This window comes from Halichoerus grypus, chromosome 9 (assembly GCF_964656455.1).
Source record: "Halichoerus grypus chromosome 9, mHalGry1.hap1.1, whole genome shotgun sequence".
In the NCBI taxonomy this organism is placed as follows: domain Eukaryota; kingdom Metazoa; phylum Chordata; class Mammalia; order Carnivora; family Phocidae; genus Halichoerus; species Halichoerus grypus.
Window position 1 is genome coordinate 134,648,901 of NC_135720.1, and position 19,856 is coordinate 134,668,756.

Here is a 19,856-nt window from a genome sequence, read left to right on the forward strand (position 1 = left end):
GAGAGCTCACTGAAGAACAGACTGCCGTCTCTCTGCTCTGAGGCAGAGGGTTGGAAACGGTCTCTTCTGCTCTGACTCGCGGAGGAGACGCGGAAAGCCGCCAGGGAAAGCCGCCAGAGAACAAAAGCCCCAAAGACTGATTCCCACTGAGCCCATCCCCCGCCACAGGGGCGCAGGGCGACTCCGCCCCAACAGGGTTGCCTGAGTAACAGCGCGGCAGGCCCCTCCCGCAGAAGACAGGCTGGGAAAACAAGAGGCCAGCAACCCTAAGGTCCCAAGAAAACAGGTGCATCTTGCTTGGGTTGTGGTCAATAATTTGGACTCTATACATTCCCTCAAACACCCATCAACAGAATGACTAGGAGGAGGAGCCCCCAAAACAGAAAAGGCTCAGAGATTATGACTTATGCTGCAGATTTACAAATGGATGCAGCTATAACCAAGATGTCGGAGATGGAATTCAGGCTAGCAATTGTGAAGACAATGGCTAGAATGGAGAAATCAATTAATGGCAATATAGAGTCTCTAAGGGCAGAAATGAAAGGTGAATTGGCAGAACTTAAAAATGCTATCAATGAGATCCAACCCAATCTAGATAATCTAACAGCTAGGGTAACTGAGGCAGAAGAGAGAATAAGCCACCTGAAAGACAATATAATAGATAAAAAGGGAAAAGAGGAGGCAGGGAAAAACAACTCAGAATCCATGAAAATAGAATCAGAGAAATAAGTGACACCATGAAGCGTTCCAATGTCAGAATAATTGGAATCCCGGAGGGAGTGAAGAGAGAGAGAGGACTAGAAGATGTATTTGAGCAAATCGTAGCTGAGAACTTCCCTAATCTGGGGAATGAAACAAACATTCGAGTCCTAGAGGCAGAGAGAACCCCTCCTAAGATCAAGGAAAACAGACCAACACCCTGGCATGTAATAGTAAAACTTGCAAATCTTAGAACCAAGGAAACCATCTTAAGGGCAGTTAGGGGGAAGAGATTCCTTACATACAGTGGGAGGAACATCAGAATAACGTCAGACCTATCCACAGAGACCTGGCAAGCCAGAGAGGGCTGGCAAGACATATTCAGGGTACTAAATGAGAAGAACATGCAGCCAAGAATACTTTATCCGGCAAGGCTTTCATTTAGAATGGATGGAGAGATGCAGAGCTTCCACGACCGGCAGAAACTGAAAGAATATGTGACCACTAAGCCGGCCCTGCAAGAAATATTAAGGGGGATTCTATAAAAGGAGAAAGACCCCAAGAGTGATCTACAACAGAAATTTACAGGGACAATCTATAAAAACAACGTCTTCACAGGCAACATGATGACAATTAATTCATATCTTTCAATAATCACTCTCAACGTGAATGGCCTAAATGCTCCCATAAAACGGCACAAGGTTGCAGATTGGATAAAAAGACAGGACCCATCCATATGCTGTCTACAAGAGACTCATTTTGAACCTAAAGATACATCCAGACTGAAAGTGAAGGGATGGAGATCCATCTTCCATGCCAGCAGACCTCAAAAGAAAGCTGGGGTAGCAATTCTTATATCAGACAAATTAGATTTTAAACTGAAGTCTGTAATAAGAGACACAGAAGGACACTATATCATTCTTAAAGGGTCTATCCAACAAGAAGATCTAACAATTGTAAATATCTATGCCCCCAACATGGGAGCAGCCATCTACATAAGCCAACTGTTAACCAAAATAAAGAGTCATATTGATAATAATATGTTAATTGTAGGGGACCTCAATACTCCACTCTCAGCAATGGACAGATCATCTAAGCAGAAAATCAACAAGGAAACAAGAGCTTTGAATGATACATTGGACCAGATGGACCTCATAGATATTTACAGAACATTCCGCCCTAAAACAACAGAATACTCATTCTTCTCGAGCACACATGGAACTTTCTCCAGAACAGACCATATACTGGGTCACAAATCAGGTCTCAACCAATACCAAAAGACTGAGATTATTCCCTGCATATTCTCAGACCACAGTGCTCTAAAACTAGAACTCAATCACAAGAAAAAATTTGGCAGAAATTTAAACACTTGGAAGCTAAAGACCACTCTGCTCAAGAATGTTTGGGTCAACCAGGAAATCAAAGAAGAACTTAAACAATTCATGGAAATCAATGAGAACGAAAACACATCAGTCCAAAACCTATGGGATACTGCAAAGGCGGTCCTAAGGGGGAAATACATAGCCATCCAAGCCTCACTCAAAAAAATAGAAAAATCCCGAATTCACCAACTAACTCTACACCTTAAAGAACTAGAGAAAAAACAACAAACGGTGCCTAAGCCATGCATTAGAAGAGAAATAATTAAAATTAGAGCAGAAATCAATGAATTAGAAACCAGAAACACATTAGATCAGATCAACGAAACTAGAAGTTGGTTCTTTGAAAGAATTAATAAGATTGATAAACCACTGGCCAGACTTATCCAAAAGAAAAGAGAAAGGACCCAAATTAATAAAATTATGAATGAAAGGGGAGAGATTACGACTAACACCAAGGAAATAGAAACAATTATTAGAAATTATTATCAACAACTATATGCCAATAAACTGAGCAATCTGGATGAAATGGAGGCCTTCCTGGAAACCTATAAGCTGCCAAGACTGAAACAGGAAGAAATTGACAACCTGAATAGGCCAATAACCAGTAACGAGATTGAAGCAGTGATCAAAAACCTCCCAAAAAACAAGAGTCCAGGGCCTGATGGATTCCCTGGGGAATTCTACCAAACATTCAAAGAAGAAATAATACCTATTCTACTGAAGCTGTTTCAAAAAATAGAAAGAGAAGGAAAACTTCCAAACTCATTCTATGAGGCCAGCATTACCTTAATCCCCAAACCAGGCAAAGACCCCATCAAAAAGGAGAATTTCAGACCGATATCCCTGATGAATATGGATTCCAAAATCCTCAACAAAATCCTAGCTAATAGGATCCAACAATACATTAAAAGGATCATCCACCACGACCAAGTGGGATTTGTCCCCGGGATGCAAGGGTGGTTCAACATTCACAAATCAATCAATGTGATAGAACACATTAATAAGAGGAGGGAGAAGAACCATATGATCCTCTCAATTGATGCAGAAAAAGCATTTGACAAAATACAACATCCTTTCCTGATTAAAACTCTCCAGAGTATAGGGATAGAGGGAACATTCCTCAAGCTCATAAAATCCATCTATGAAAAACCCACAGCGAATATCATCCTCAATGGGGAAAAGCTGAGAGCCTTTCCCTTAAGATCAGGAACACATCAATGGTGCCCACTCTCACCACTGTTGTTCAACATAGTACTAGAAGTCCTAGCAACAGCAATCAGACAACAAAAAGAAATAAAAGGTATTCAAATTGGCAAAGAAGAAGTCAAACTCTCTCTTTTCGCAGACGACATGATACTTTATGTGGAAAACCCAAAAGAATCCACCCCCAAATTACTACAACTCATCCAGCAATTCAGTAATGTGGCAGGATACAAAATCAATGCACAGAAATCAGTTGCTTTCTTATACACTAACAACGCAACTGTAGAAAGAGAAATTAGAGAAACAATTCCATTTACAATAGCACCAAAAACCATAAGATACCTCGGAATAAACCTAACCAAAGAGGTAAAGGATCTATACTCTAGGAACTACAAAACACTCATGAAAGAAATTGAAGAAGACACAAAAAGATGGAAAAATATTCCATGCTCATGGATCGGAAGAATAAACATTGTTAAAATGTCTATGCTACCCAGAGCGATCTGTACCCTCAATGCCATCCCGATCAAAATTCCAATGACATTTTTCAAAGTGCTGGAACAAACAATCCTAAAATTTGTATGGAATCAGAAAAGACCCCGAATCGCCAAGGAGATATTGAAAAAGAAAAACAAAGCTGGGGGCATCACGTTGCCCGATTTCAAGCTATATTACAAAGCTGTGATCACCAAGACAGCATGGTACTGGCACAGAAACAGACATACAGACCAATGGAACAGAATAGAGAGCCCAGATATGGACCCTCAACTCTATGGTCAAATAATCTTTGACAAAGCAGGAAAAAACATGCAATGGAAAAAAGACAGTCTCTTCAATAAATGGTGCTGGGAAAATTGGACAGCCACATGCAGAAGAATGAAACTCGACCATTCTCTAACACCATTCACAAAGATAAACGCAAAGTGGATGAAAGACCTCAATGTGAGACAGGAATCCATCCAAATCCTAGAGGAGAACATAGGCAGTAACCTCTTTGACATCGGCCACAGCAACTTCTTTCAAGATACATCTCCAAAAGCTAGTGAAACAAAAGCCAAAATGAACTTTTGGGACTTCATCAAGATAAAAAGCTTCTTCACAGGAAAGGAAACAGTCAACAAAACAAAGAGGCAACCCACAGAATGGGAGAAGATATTTGCAAATGACACTACAGATAAAGGGCTGGTATCCAAGATCTATAAAGAACTTCTCAAACTCGGGCGCCTGGGTGGCTCAGTTGGTTAAGCGACTGCCTTCAGCTCAGGTCATGATCCTGGAGTCCCGGGATCAAGTCCCACATTGGGCTCCCCGCTCAGCGGGGAGTCTGCTTCTCCCTCTGACCCTCCCCCCTCTCATGCTCTCTCTATCTCATTCTCTCTCTTAAATAAATAAATAAAATCTTAAAAAAAGAACTTCTCAAACTCAACACCCAAAAAACAAGTAATCAAGTCAAAAAGTGGGCAGGAGATATGAAAAGACACTTCTCTGAAGAAGACATACAAATGGCTAACAGACACATGAAAAAATGTTCATCATCATTAGCCATCAGGGAAATTCAAATCAAAACCACACTGAGATACCACCTTACACCAGTTAGAATGGCAAAAATGGACAGGGAAAGAAACAACAAATGTTGGAGAGGTTGCGGAGAAAGGGGAACCCTCTTACACTGTTGGTGGGAATGCAAGTTGGTACAGCCACTTTGGAAAACAGTGTGGAGGTGCCTCAAAACTTTAAAAATAGAGCTACCCTATGACCCAGCAATTGCACTACTGGGTATTTACCCCAAAGACACAGATGTAGTGAAAAGAAGGGCCATATGCACCCCAATGTTCATAGCAGCAATGTCCACAATAGCCAAACTGTGGAAAGAGCCGAGATGCCCTTCAACAGATGAATGGATAAAGAAGATGTGGTCCATATATACAATGGAATATTACTCAGCCATCAGAAAAGATGAATACCCAACTTTTACATCAACATGGATGGGACTGGAGGAGATTATGCTAAGTGAAATAAGTGAAGCAGAGAAAGTCCATTATCATATGGTTTCACTTATTTGTGGAAATAAGGAATAACATGGAGGACATTAGGAGAAGGAAGGGAAAAATGGGGGGGGGGATTGGAGGGAGAGATGAACCATGAGAGACTATGGACTCTGAGAAACAAACAGGGTTTTAGAGGGGAGGGGGTAGGGGGATGGGTTAGCCCGGTGATGGGTATTAAGGAGGGCACGTACTGCATGGAGCACTGGGTGTTATACAACAACAATGGATCATGGATCACCACATCAAAAACCAATGATGTATTGTATGGTGACTAACATAACATAATAAAATTAAAAAAAAAAAAAAAAAGAAGCACTGCATATGAAAGATTATATATAGAGTGATTAGCATTCCGGCAAAAAGTTAGGAAAAGGAAACAAAGAATATTAAAGGAATAGTGGAGAAATAAATTAATAAAGCAAATATTAAAGAATTGTAACAATTAAAATATTTTTTACATTTGAAAAAGTAGAAGACAATGTAGAAAGATCTATATAGACAATGTGACAATCCTTTGGGGTACAAAAATATTTCTTTGTGGTTTGATTCGTATAAGCATATTTCACTTTTGCAATTAAAAATAGATTAGAGGTAGGCAAAGAAGGAATATTCTGACTTTTGCAGATTAGCTAGAAAGTGTCAATTATATTGACTATTTTTCCAGTATCTCACGAAATACTGAAAAATTGATTAACATAAATTTTTTTTAAAAATTGATCATTCAGTAATTCAAAATTAGTGTCAAACTCCAAAATGCAAAAAATACACAGGCATTGCTTCTGAGCTCAAAACAATGAGGCTAGAAACTAGAATTTAAAAATGACTGAAAGATTAGCTATTAGTTCTTTGATTTTTTAATTTCTTCAGTTATAAATATCTTTAGGTTTTTGTGTTGTCAATTTTAGCAACTTTTTTTTCTAAAAAATAATCTATTTGAGGGGCGCCTGGGTGGCTCAGTCGGCTAAGCATCTGCCTTGGGCTCAGGTCATGATCCCAGGGTCCTGGGATCAGCTCCCTGCTGAGCAGGGAGTCTGCTTCTCCCTCTCCCTCTGCCCTGTCCTGCTATGCTCTCTGTTCCTTTTTTCTCAAATAAATAAATAAAATCTTTTTAAAAATCCATTTGGATTATTTGGAATGAAACTAAATGTCATATTGAGGTTTTTTTTATTGTTTCAGTGTTTTCAATTATATGTTCTTCCTTAATGTTCTATAGTTATAGTTTCTTTTTTTCTTAACATTGCCAGAATTTTATTGTATTTTCTTCAAAAAACTAGTTATTGAATTTATTGACAAATTACACTACCATTCTGATTTCTAGCTTTTAATTTTTGATGGCTATCTCATTTATTTTCATTGTTTTACTTTTACAAATAATCTTACAGGGAATATGCTTGCCTTGTAACTTTATATCTAGTACTCATATTTCTGAAAGGCAGATTTCTAAAAGGGGAATTAATGAGTCCAAAGCTCAGACATTCTGAATGTTGGTGGATGCTCCCAAATTATCCTTCAAAAAAGTTGTGCAAACTCACACTCCCTCCAACCGTGCATGAGTGAACCTATTTCTCCATACCTCATCAGCACTGGGTACCATCAATCTTCATAATTTTTTCCAGTCTGATAGGCAAAAACATGACATGGCCTATTTAAGTACACAAAATTGATTGGAGGTGGAGGGGGAAGCTTATTGTATAAAAAGAGGATAAGTGGGGTGCCTGGGTGGCTCAGTTGGTTGAGCATCTGACTTGTGACTTTGGCTCAGGTCATGATTTCAGGGTCCTGGGATCGAGCCCCAAGTCAGTCTCCCTGCTCAGCAGGGAGTCTGCTTATCCCTCTCTCTCTGCCCCTCCCCCCATAAACAAGAAAGAGAAAGAAAGAAAGAAAGAAAGAAAGAGAAAGAAAAGAAAGAAAGAAAGAAAAGAGAAAGAAAAGAAAGAAAGAAAGAGAGAAAGAGAGAAAGAAAAAGAAAGAAAGAAAGAGAGGAAAGAAAGAAAGAAAGAAAGAAAGAAAGAAAAGAAAGAAAGAAAGAAAGAGAAAGGAAAGAAAGAAAGAAAGAAAGAAAGAAGAAAGAAAGAAAGAAAAAGAAAGAAAGAAAGAGAAAGAAAGAAAGAAGAAAGAAAGAAAGAAAAGAAAGAAAAAGAAAGAAAGAAAGAAAGAAAGAGAAAGGAAAGAAAGAAAGAAAGAAAGAAAGAAAAGAGGATAAGTGGGGTGCCTGGGTGGCTCAGTTGGTTGAGCATCTGACTTGTGACTTTGGCTCAGGTCATGATTTCAGGGTCCTGGGATCGAGCCCCAAGTCAGTCTCCCTGCTCAGCAGGGAGTCTGCTTATCCCTCTCTCTCTGCCCCTCCCCCCATAAACAAGAAAGAGAAAGAAAGAAAGAAAGAGAAAGAAAAGAAAGAAAGAAAGAAAAGAAAGAAAGAAAGAGAGAAAGAGAGAAAGAAAAAGAAAGAAAGAAAGAGAGGAAAGAAAGAAAGAAAGAAAGAAAGAAAGAAAGAAAGAAAGAAAGAAAGAAAGAAAGAAAGAAAGAAAGAAAGAAAGAGAAAGGAAAGAAAGAAAGAAAGAAAGAAAGAGAAAGAAAGAAAAAGAAAGAAAGAAAAGAAAGAAAGAAAGAAAGAAAGAAAGAGAGAAAAAAAGAAAGAAAAAAGAAAGAAAGAAAGAAAGAAAGAAAGAAAGAAAGAAAGAAAGAAAGAAAGAAAGAAAGAAAGAAAGAAAGAAAGGATAAGTTATCCTGGTGAGAATAAAGTGAGCCAGGATATTAAATTTAAAAAAGAGTACACAGGTCAACAAAACTCTATACACAAAAGAGAAAATGGGGAAGCAACCAGAATTGTGGAATTTTTCGTTCTTTTGACCCCAAGAGTGAGTAGGCCAAGAACAGAGTGGGACCTGGATGAAGTTGGGTTGAAGTTTCAGTTCACAGTCTGGCAGCAGAGCCCTACTTAATGATGAGGATAACACAATGGGGGAAAATCATGTAAATAAAGTAAATGATAACGAGGAGGGAGAAAGGGGCTCTAGGATAGTTGGCTCAAGTCCTGGAGCGAGTTTAGGGAGAAATCTGGAAGGAGTGGTGACATGGCCAAGGAAGAAGCTCTAAGGGAAGACTGTGAGTTGAGCATAAAAGGGCTACTAAATTGAGCTGGCTGCCCAAGAGCTTCTGTGGATTTTCCCTGGATCATTTGCTTCCACTGCTAATAAATAGAAGCGCAGCAAGCAGAGGCGAATGGATGTTTTCAACATCCATTTGTACCAACACTTTATAAATATTTGTCCTCTTTCATAAGAGCTTTGCAATGCTGATGGGGTGGGAGCCACACTCAGCCTCCCACCTTGACCTTTCTGGGCACCATACTGCTCTCTGACATGTGGCTGGGGCACTTTTTTGTTGGCTTCTTTCCTCCCAGTGTCACTTTCTTCACACAGCTACTTATTTTCAGCTTTTTATCTCATGCTATCCATACCTTAAAAGCTTTTATTTCACCCCCAATTCTCATATTTCCAAGTGAAATATAATTCTAACCCTAAAACAGTCCTTCCTTTCAGGCATTTCGTGGGCACTATGTGTATATGTATATATAACTTGGAGCTGGTCAACAGTCCTTGTTTCCGTTGGGATCAAATGAAGGCTGGATCGATTATTTTTAAGATCCTCAGGTTCTGGAGTTGGGTTTGGACAGCGTGGTAGAGTTTTTAGCTTTGGAAATTCCTCCACCTACTGGTTGCCTAAAGTCAGTTTACATTATATGAGGCTTGGGTTGCTTTATGAGTTCTGCCTGTTTTTAAGAACATGTACCTCTTGTGAATGCTGATGCATTTATAAATCGCTTTGAATTCCTAAAATCAAAAATTCTGTTATAAAGAAAATATATCCTTATAAAATATTTAAAAGCAGATGATACATTTCTCAATGCCTTTTAACAACCACTGGAGGGCAGAAAAGCATCATATTCACTCCAAGTTGGGCTAGAGAAAAAAGATGCCTTATTTTATGGGTATTTCTAAAATTTAGTACCAAAATAAAATTATTACTATTGGGGCGCCTGGGTGGCTCAGTCATTAAGCGTCTGCCTTTGGCTCAGGTCATGATCCCAGGGTCCTGGGATCGAGTCCCACATCGGGCTCTCTGCTTGGCGGGAAGCCTGCTTCTCCCTCTCCCACTCCCCCTGCTTGTGTTCCCTCTCTCTCTGTGTCTCTCTCTGTCAAATAAATAAAATCTTAAAAAAAAAAAATTATTACTATTATTATTATTTTAAGGGGGGAGGGGCAGAGGGAGATGGAGAGCGAGAATCCTAAGCAGGCTCCACACCCAGGCCCAGCACAGAACCAGACCCGGGGCTCGATCTCACTATCTCAATCATGACCTGAGCCAAAAATCAAGAGTCAGACACTTTACTGACTGAGCCACCTACGTGCCCCCCAAATCAAATTATTTTTAAATGTAACCTTTTACTTGGTGCACTGCACATCTTTCCGGAAGAAAACTTTGGTGGTAGTTTTATTATTGTTTTCAAGTTGTTTTCGACCCCTGTATCAATCAAATCAGACAAACCTTTATTCTGAAGTAGACATTTTAAAGAGCAGTTTGCCCATCATGGGGTGACTCTGTCACGTACAATGAGTATGCACTGGTAAAATACGTTGATAAACTAAATCTCACTAAAAATGAGAGAAATCACTACTAAAACAACAGATTCATGGCTGCTCAGTTTGCAAGAACTCTCTTTTCCGTTGTCCTAGCAAAACATGGATTCAGACATAGCCAAAGTAATTAGCTACTCTCCTAATACTACGGTCTCTTCTAAAACTCCTTGAAGAATGCACTTATCTCTATTTCCTTACCTTCTCTTCTCTCTTCAATCAACCTTTCACCTTTCATCCCATGGAACTATTCCAGCAAACCCTCAGTGACCTCCTACTGGCCAAATCCAGTTAAGGCTCTTTAGTGAGAAAGATCATAAACTGGCACTTGCTAACCCACACTTAAGAGGAATTTAGTAAGAGGGCATCTGGCTGGCTCAGTCGGTAGAGTGTGTGACTCTTGATCTCGGGGTTGTAGGTTTGAGCCCCATGTTGGGTGTAGAGATTACTTAAAAATCTTTTCAAAAAAATTTATTGGAAGGCTATCACAGCCTCTAAAATTAAAGGAAGAAGTGTATATAGCAAGAGATAATCAACAGTCTTATCAGGGATTGATGCTGATATGAAATTATACTATCCCTGGTCACTTGGCTTTTGTTTCCAAGTCCCAGGTGGGAGCACCCAATTGGCTGAGCTTGGGTGACAGGCCTACCCCACCAGCAGGCCCTGGCAGCCCCACCTCAGCTGCACACATTGGGAGAGGGGTCATCAGGAAGAGGAGATTGGGGTGCTATTACCAAAGGAGGGTGAAAGAGGCAGGGTGGTCCACCACCATTTTCATTCTCCTTGGTTTCTTTATGGCTTCAACATCAGGTATAGCTCCCTTCTCATGGAAAGTCTCTCCTGCTCAACCCTACTTTCCTTCCCACCTATTTTTTCTCAGTCTTTTTTTCTCCTTCTTCAATATTACCCTGGCCTCTGTTCTTGGGCTTTCTTTTCTTATCATTTCAGAGTTTTCCACCTACTCATCACTTGAAGGACCACCTGCATGCTTAGGACTCCACAATCTGTATCTTTACAGACACACTATAATCAACAGCCAGTACCCCTTGGACATCCCACGGGCATCTTATGGGTCCCGCCTTTCACCATCTTGTGCTTCCTTATGCCTTCTTTCATTTCCACTCACTCAGGCATCCAAGCCAGAGACTGTGCTGCTTCTCTCACTCTCGCAAATCCATGCAGTCACCAAATTCCACAAGCTGGCCTACCTTAATGTCACTCGAATGCCTTCTCTCCTTTACATCCCCCTGCTGCTGTCCTGGCTGAGGCTCTCTCCATCTTATCTAAAAGACAGTCTCCTACCTGGAGTCCCTGCCTTCAATCTTACACCATCCCAACCCAACTCCCACATGGCTACTAGAGAGATGTTTCTAAAAAAACAAATATGACTGAGTTTATCTCCTTCAATAGCTTTTGCTGTCCACCAGATAAAGTCCCAAACTCTCTTGTAAGGGACAAAAGCCCTTCCTAATCTGGCCCCTCCCTACTTTTCCAGATTTATCTCTACTCAGTCCATCCCTGACCATAAATACCAGCTTAGCTATTTCCATGAACTTTGTTCATGTTGCACCCTCTCCCTGGAATAGCCTTCCTTAGTGGTTCTTATAATAAATATTTTCAAGACTTAGCTCGGCTCAAAGTCACCTTCTATATATAACCCTTCCTGAGTCACACCTCTGTCTCCTGGCAAGTAGAACTGGCCACTCCTTCCTTAGGCTCATTTTTTTTTTTTTTTTTTTTTTGCCTAGTACTTATTTACCTACCAATCTCTCCCACCTACACTGTAGCTCCTCAACTACAACGACTGGACTTAATTCACCTTTGTACTCCTAGTACCTGGCATAGTATCCATAACTTAAAATGCTCAGGAAAGGACTCTAAACAATCCCTGACTTACGATGGTGTGACTTAACAATTTTTGACTTTATGATGGTGCAAAAGTGACAGGCATTCAATAGAAACCGTACTTTGAATTTTGAATTTGGATCTTTCTGGGGCTAGCAATGTGTGGTGTGATCCTGTCCCATGATGCAGTGCAGCGGCAGCTCCTGGCCAGCCCCAAGATCCCAAGGGTGAACCACCAACACACTGACGACCAACCACTCTATCCCATATAGCCATTCTGTTTTCACTTTCAGTATAGTGTTCAATCAATTACATGAGATCTTCAACACTTTATTATCAAACAGGCTTTGTGCTAGATGATTTTGCCCAACTGCAGGGTAATCCTGAGCACATTTAAGGTAGGCTAGGCTGAGTATGATGTTCTGTAGATTACATGTATTAAATGTTTTTTCCCCACTTATGCTGGGTTTCTTGGGACCTAAGCCCGTTGTAAGTTGAGGACGATGGGTATAGAAATGAACTTCTGGCTAGAGGAGGTGGAGAAAATCTACATACTCACTTGAGGAACCCAGGGACAACAGAATCACCAACACCTCTTAAGTTAGAACCAGCGAGGCCAAACTAGAGAGGCAGCGTGTGTGTGTCAGTGACTCTTCCAAATCTAGTTGCACAGTAGAAATGCCTTGGGAGTTTTTAGAAAACATGGATGGCTAGACCCTAATCAAGACCCGTTATATTAGAATCTTTAGGGGTGGGACCCGACATGGGTGGTTTTTAAAGGCTCCTCAGAGATTATAGTGTGCAGCCAGAATTGAGACCCACTGGTGCACACTACTCCTGAAATGACCATACCCAGACCACAAGATAAAGAGGAGTAGAATGCCCAGTTGACTAAGGGTCACCCACCAAGAAAGAGCATCAACATCATTGGTCTCTGACCTGGGCACCGGTTTGTAATCAAGGAGGAGAAATGCTTTCAAGAGCAACATCAGATGGTACCACTTAAATATTTTATGACCCAGCTCTAAGGAAGTTTGTTGAAAGTGAATACTTGTAAAAAACTATAAGCAGTGATCAACCTTCCTTCTCCTCATGGAAAATGCTGCAGGAGAGAACTTATAAGCTATTTAGTTCACTGACAAGGACAAAAAAGGAAATGTGAAGAAGTTGGAATCCCACCCTGTTTTAGGATTCTTTTGGTTGTGAGTAACAGAAACAAAGGAAAAAGGGACTTATTAGCTCAAGCAACTCTAAAATTCAAGGAGATGGTTTCAGACATCACTGGATCCAAGAGAGAAACAGGTCACAAGAGTATTTTCTTTGTTTCTCCATCTCTCAGTTCCACCTTTCTCTACATTGATTTCAATTTCAGGCAAAGTCATTCACATGGTATCAAAAATGGCCACCAACAGCTTCAGGGTCACACCATCCTTGCATGTGGCTGGCAGTCTAGTGAACCACTGGCACCTCCTTTCAGATGGCAAAATCCCAGAGACGACTCTATCCCTGATCCTGTGGCTAGGGGATACTCTCATGTGTAGGGCCAGAGGGCCATAGTCAGTCTCATCAGAACCACAGATTAAGAATGGGAGGAGGTATAGTTCTCCAGTGAAATGCTGAATACTGAAAACTGAGTCTATTTTGTGTGGCTCAACTGATACAGAGTTTTGTGAATATTATTCTGTGATGGTTATTATTTTTGGGTTATAATCCAAAGAATCTGACTCTGGCTAACAAGGAAAAAAAAAAAAAAAGAATTACAAGAATAATGGGTGACTCACAGAATTAAAGGGAAAGGTGAGCAGGACTCTAAAGTGATTAGGAACCAGGGACAATCCAAGGATCCAGTAACAGAAGCTCACAGATGGTCTGTTTCGACTGATGGGTACCCAACCACTTGCAGTCACCATTCAAGATTCAAGTTCTACTGAGACAAAAACCCAATTGGCCCAACTGTGAGGAGGAGGGGGCAGGTCGGGAGAATGATGCTCGACAATCCCATTCCCACAAGAATTGAAAGAATGGGAGTGGGACAGTTGAGGGAGCTCCTTGTTGGTGCAAGGGATGGCGATGTGCACACAGCGCAGAGGAGAGTCTGTTTCACGGAGCAATGGAGACAGGTTATCGGAAGATGTTTCTCTGAGAGGCTGGTGGTCAGCCCTGGGATCAGTATCCGCCAGAAGGAGTGAATCCCAGAAAGCGACCCGGATCTAGCTGGTGAGGGTCCCAGGAGTGAAGCGGCCAGAGACAGGAGTGGCTCCCGTGACAGCAGCACACTTCAGCCCAGCTCGCCGGCCAGGATTCCTAGAGGATGGACATGACATCAGCTGGGTTGTCAATGGAAACCATGGCCGGAGCCGCCAGCAGAAGCTTCAATCTTGTTCTCTTCAGATTTACGATGTAGCTATCACTTTTCCTTCTGTAGATGTACTGTTCCATTTGGAAGTCAAGGTTGGTGCCACCTAAGTTGTACTGCCACAAGGAATTTGAGGACATCTCCTTCTTTTGTAGGACAGCAAGGGCTCCAGACATTGTAAAAGTTTCTCTTTAAGCTATGACAGGAACTCAGAACAACACCATATGGACCTCGTTCTGGGTAGCAAGGAAAGGCCTGCTTTTCCAGGTATTAAAGATGGCCTTTCTTTTTAAAATGTTTGGTTTTATACCTAACCAACTGGATTTTTTTAATTGTCAAATGTTCATCAATTTTATTCTCCAGAACTCTAACATATTAATAGATTTTACTTTTGTTTTGGAAAGGTCTTTCCCTAAACTTCTACTCTTATTTCTATCTACTGGTAGGTTTCGGGGTAAAGTGATAAGTTGGCAAACCAAACTTTTTGTTCTTGGACCTGTGAATGGCAACATAGAGGCTTTCTCTGGGACCATCTAATTTCTCAAAAGAATACTCCAATATCTAGCTTGGGAGACACAGGTTTAGCTGATGGGAATTTCAAAAAACTGGGCTGGGGGGAAAATTGGGAATGAGGAGTCACTGATAAAGACTTTTATTTAATCTTCTTCCTGTCAGCACTGTGCTTCACTTCCACTATGCAGAGTACCTTACACCTCCAGTTCCAAGCCTCTCCTCCTTAAGTCAGTGACCTTCTACCTTGCAAAACTACATCCACCTTGTAGGTTTATAAATTTATTCCTTTGTTTCACTTCAGTAGGTGTTCTGGAAAAGAGCTCAGCACATGGAGTCAGTTCACTGTACTTAAGAGGATTTTTCTCAATCTCATTTAACTGAGCAATTAGACCGTGCAAGGATTGAATTTTCTTAAAGCCATTTCTTTTTCACATTGCCCTCCTTGTTTCTGAGCTACATTTCCTTCTTGCTGAAGTATATCCTTATATATACCCTTTAGGTGTGAATGAAAAAAATTCTATTTCTGTCAATTTCTTTAACCATGTGATGGTTTATTAGAAGGGGAACATCCTTGTAATCACTTCCCAAATCAAGAAACAGAATTTTGTCAGCCACACCAGAAGGCTGTCTCCCAATCACGAGCCCCTCCCTCTCCCAAAAGTAATCACTACCTTGACTTTGATCACTTTTTTGGTATTTCTTTAAGTGTATCCCCCTAGACATTATAATTTAGTCTTGCTCTTTTCCTTAATTGGGTACCCTTTAAGTCTCCTTTAATCTAATGGTTCTCCCCATTCCTTTCTTTTTCCTACAATGTATCTATTGACGAACTCAGCGGTTTGACTTGTAAGGTTCCTCTGCCTGGATTCTGCAGATTGGACACCAAGGGAGTGTTTCAATACGCTTTTTTGTCTTTTGTTTCCTACAAATTGGCAGATCCAGACACTTGATCAGATTTCAGTTTAATCCCTTTGGTATGACTATACATTATTATGAATTCATGTATTTAAACATATTTAATGTGTTACAGTTCATTCTAATTATTACCCTTACTGAAACTCAAATTACCCCATCTTTGGCCAAAGGGAGCCACTTGAAGTTGGCTTCTGGGTCCCCTGGACATGACCCTAGAAGACTTTAATAGTTCCTCTGCTCTCTAGTATGACAAGATATATCATGTTCATTCTATGCATTTCCTGTCCCAGATCTAGAATCATCCATCCCTCTAAGAAGCCCTTGTTTCTTTTAGTGGGACATGGTATTTCAAGACCACAGTCCAGGTGATAAGGACAATGACTGTTACTGAAAAAAAAAAAACAGAAACAGAAAACCAGACAGATAGACAGATAAATTCATACTAATGATAATTACTCATTTTATGCAACATTACACACACATCCTCAAAATACAAAAATTACCATCATACTGAAAAGTTTAAATTTTTTTGCCTATGTTCTCTCCATACTCCCCTCCAGTTTTACAGTAATTTTTTATCAGTATTTCAGAATATAAATCCATCTCAGGTGATACTCTTTTAACCCCGTATTAGATGTCTGTTTATGGACTCTCGGCTCCCAAATCTTCCCTTGCTCTGCAATAATGGAGCTGAACTCTGTAAATACCTCTTCCATGCCAGTTGATCAGATGTTAGGTTTGGTTAGTAGAGAGCACTGGAGGGCCATGGGGGGAGGAAGAGGCTTCCCTTCCCGGTTTTCATGTGCTTACCCCCTTGGACTCCTGCGGAGGGCACGGCTCCTTGTAGTACTGCCCGGTGGCCAGCAAACACGCGGCAACTGCCCAGGCCACTTCCCCCGCCACACCCTTTCTTGGATGGCTTCAGAGTGGCGAGCTGCAGGCAAGATCACCTGTGGTGATCGGTGTCTCTGGATACTTTGTAGTGAATTCTGAGATAGGGCACCTGAGATAAGCCACCCTGTGGACAGCCTCCTCACACATGCGAGAGAGAGAGGATTTCTAACAAGTCCCACTGAGGCCACACTTCAGTGAACTTGGGTCCAGCAGTGAGCCACAGTCATGTCCTCTCCAACCAGGTCCAGACCTCAGCCCCAGGGTGGGTGTGGGGGTGAGGAGCTCTTCCTTGGCCACTCAGTTTCAGTGCCGGGAGCCGTGTCTGCTCCCCAGATCTACTGCTCCTACGTGGTGGTTCTCTTTGCCTCTTACTCGCCAACTTCATTTCACTCCAATTCCATTAACAATGCTTTAGAGCAAATGTTCTCCGTTTAAATTACTCTGTGGTTTCTGTCGCTTGACTGCACCCTGACTGAAACACGCCCTCATTCAGTCTTAGCGCTACATGTAATTAAAGATTTAATGCTCACCACCGTCCTTCTGTCATTGTCTGCTTTTATTGACTGTTTTTATACTTGAAAGTCAGTTTTGTTGGATACAAAGTCCTCGGTTCTCATTTTCTTTCTTTGAGTATTTTAAATGCTTCACTATTTTCTTCTCGTGTGAAGTGTTAATGTTGAAGTCCTATGATAATCCAGTTTTCTTCCTCTCATAAGTGATGGCCTAGGGGCACCTGGGTGGCTCAGTTGGTTCAGTGCCTGCCTTCAGCTCAGGTCATGATCCCAGGGTCCTGGGATCGAGCCCCGAGTCAGGTTCCCTGCTCAGTGGGGAGCCTGTGTCTCCCTCTCCCTCTGCCTGCCGCTCCCCCTGCTTGTTCTCTCTCTCTGTCAAATAAATAAAATCTTAAAAAAAAAAACTGTTGGCCTAAATGACCAAAATGCAAAGTCTAGTAATTTTTACTAGGATACACCTTTGTTATTCATTGTTTTCACAGTATGCTCTTTCAATATGAGGTTTTAAAAATATATGTGAATATACATAGGAATATATATTATGGTACATATGTGAATATACAAATACAAAAATATATTTGTATTTCAGGAAAAGTTCTCTTAAATTAGCATGTGTTGTATTTGTTCTGTAACTGGCTTTGGTGTTCTTTATCAGGGCTTCTTTACCCATACATCGGATCTTCTTTGCCAATCTTCAGTGTCCATCATTTCTGTAAAATCATTTCTTTCTCTAAATTTCTTTTGGACTTAAAAAATCTCATTTTCAAATTCTAGTTCTCTTTGGACACTATCTGTTGTGTTTGTTTACTCCTGTGTTCCTCCTAGTTTTCTTTTCAGATATTATTTTTTTTTAAATTTCTAATTCTTCCCCAAGTTCTATTACTTCATTTCTGAGTTCTTCTTACTCTGATTTATTTTGCTCTTTCGTTTCTTTTATCATTTTAACATCTTTACAATTTTGATCCAATTTTTTGGGCAATGACACTGTGCATGTTTTGCATTTGTGGTTTGACCTCATCCTCTTATATTTTGGGGTCTGTGGTATTATCTTTCAATTAGTTTTGCTGTAAATGTTTCATGCATTTTTGGTTTCACTATCTAGTCTGTTTCTTTGTAGGGATCCAGGGAGATTCAAAACTCACGTACTACCATCTTTCCAGAATCCATTTATATTTTTGAGTCATAAATACTTCTCTTTCTACATCCCTGAGACTTCAATCCTTAGCTGAATGTGATGGAAAGGGGTTGGGGTTGATCAGAATGTTATTTGGATTGGCATAGTGCATTACATCACATCTTCATTCTTGAGTGATTGTTTACTTGGTTATAACATTCTAGGTTGTAATTTCTCCTCAGTACTATATATATACTCACTCTACTCTCTTCAGCACCTATTTTTACTTTTGAAAACTTGGCTTCCAGGCTAAATGTCATTTCTTTGTCAACAGTTTATGTTTTGATACTATTAAGATCATTAAACTTTTCTCTTTGCTTAAATCCATCATGATGTATATGTTATTTTCTCAAGACTCGATGTTCTTTCTATCTAAAGCGTACCTTTATACGCTTTAGATTTAGAATAATAAAGCCATTATTGCTTTGAATTTTGCCTCTCTTCTCTGTTTTGGGATGCCTATTAGATATCCTGTTGAATATTCTCATATTATGCAGAACCCCTGAACTTGTTGATTTACATAGGCAAAATTTTTTTTGTTCAAGTCAGTTAGAATTCTTTTTTTAAATCACTGAAACAGAAACACTTTCCTCAAAAGGCAAGTCAGAAAAGAAACCAACAAAGAGGTGATTCCTGAAGTAATCACCTGTAACCAGATATCCTTCAAACCTAAACTACCCCTGAACTTTTTTAGTTATGCAAGTCAATAAATTCACTTACTTTTTTCTCTCTTAAATCAGTTACAAGCCAACTGCAACCAAGAGTCCTGATTACTATAAATGTCTACTACGTGGGTGGCACTGTGCCAGGTGCTACATAATCAATGATATTCAAAACAAAGTCCTTGCCTGTAATAACTGCAATATTTCACACTCATTCCATATCATCTTCATTTCTTCCTGCTTCTCCTGCCACCCCACTCCCAGAACCCTCCAAACTTGGAATGCTTATTTGTTTAAATGTTACAACTTCCTCACAATTCTTAAAACCAAATTTGTGAAGGGCAACCTTGCTAGCTATAGACCCCCACGATGCTTCCCTTATTTTGGATTATTATACTCATACTGTCTTAAATAGGTCAAGTGTTTCATGAAACGTCCTTTAATCATATGAACTCCTGAACTTCTTAAGGGCAAAAGTCACACCTTTTATAATTCTAGTTCCCAGAGCAAAGTCAAGAATGATTCTGGACATCACTAGTAACAAGTGCAACCACAGTACTTAGCCCCTGAAGGTCTTCAGTATGGTACCGCGATACAAAAACATACTCCTATCACTTCATCAACTTTATGACAAACGGAAGTATATTAAAATATAAATATATAAGGTGCTGATATAGTTCAGAGGGAGGGGAAATCATGCCTGGGCCGGAGCATTCAGAGAAGCCTCCAAAGCCCTGGGATACGTACAGGTCTTGCCTTAACAGAAAATAAAGGAACAGACACCAAGGGCTGAGATGACGGCGTGAGGAAAGGCACTTTTGCTAGAGCCTACAGCGGTGGAAAGTAAGGTTCTAGCGACACAGATAAGGACAGAGTCTAGATCTTAAATCAACATAATCCCTATAATCCCTCTTCCCGTCTTTTACACTGAAAATCCCTGCAGCTGAGCCATACTACCTTGATGTACGGCTCTGTGTAATTTGGTTATTAATTTCTTATCCCCTTGAAGGGAT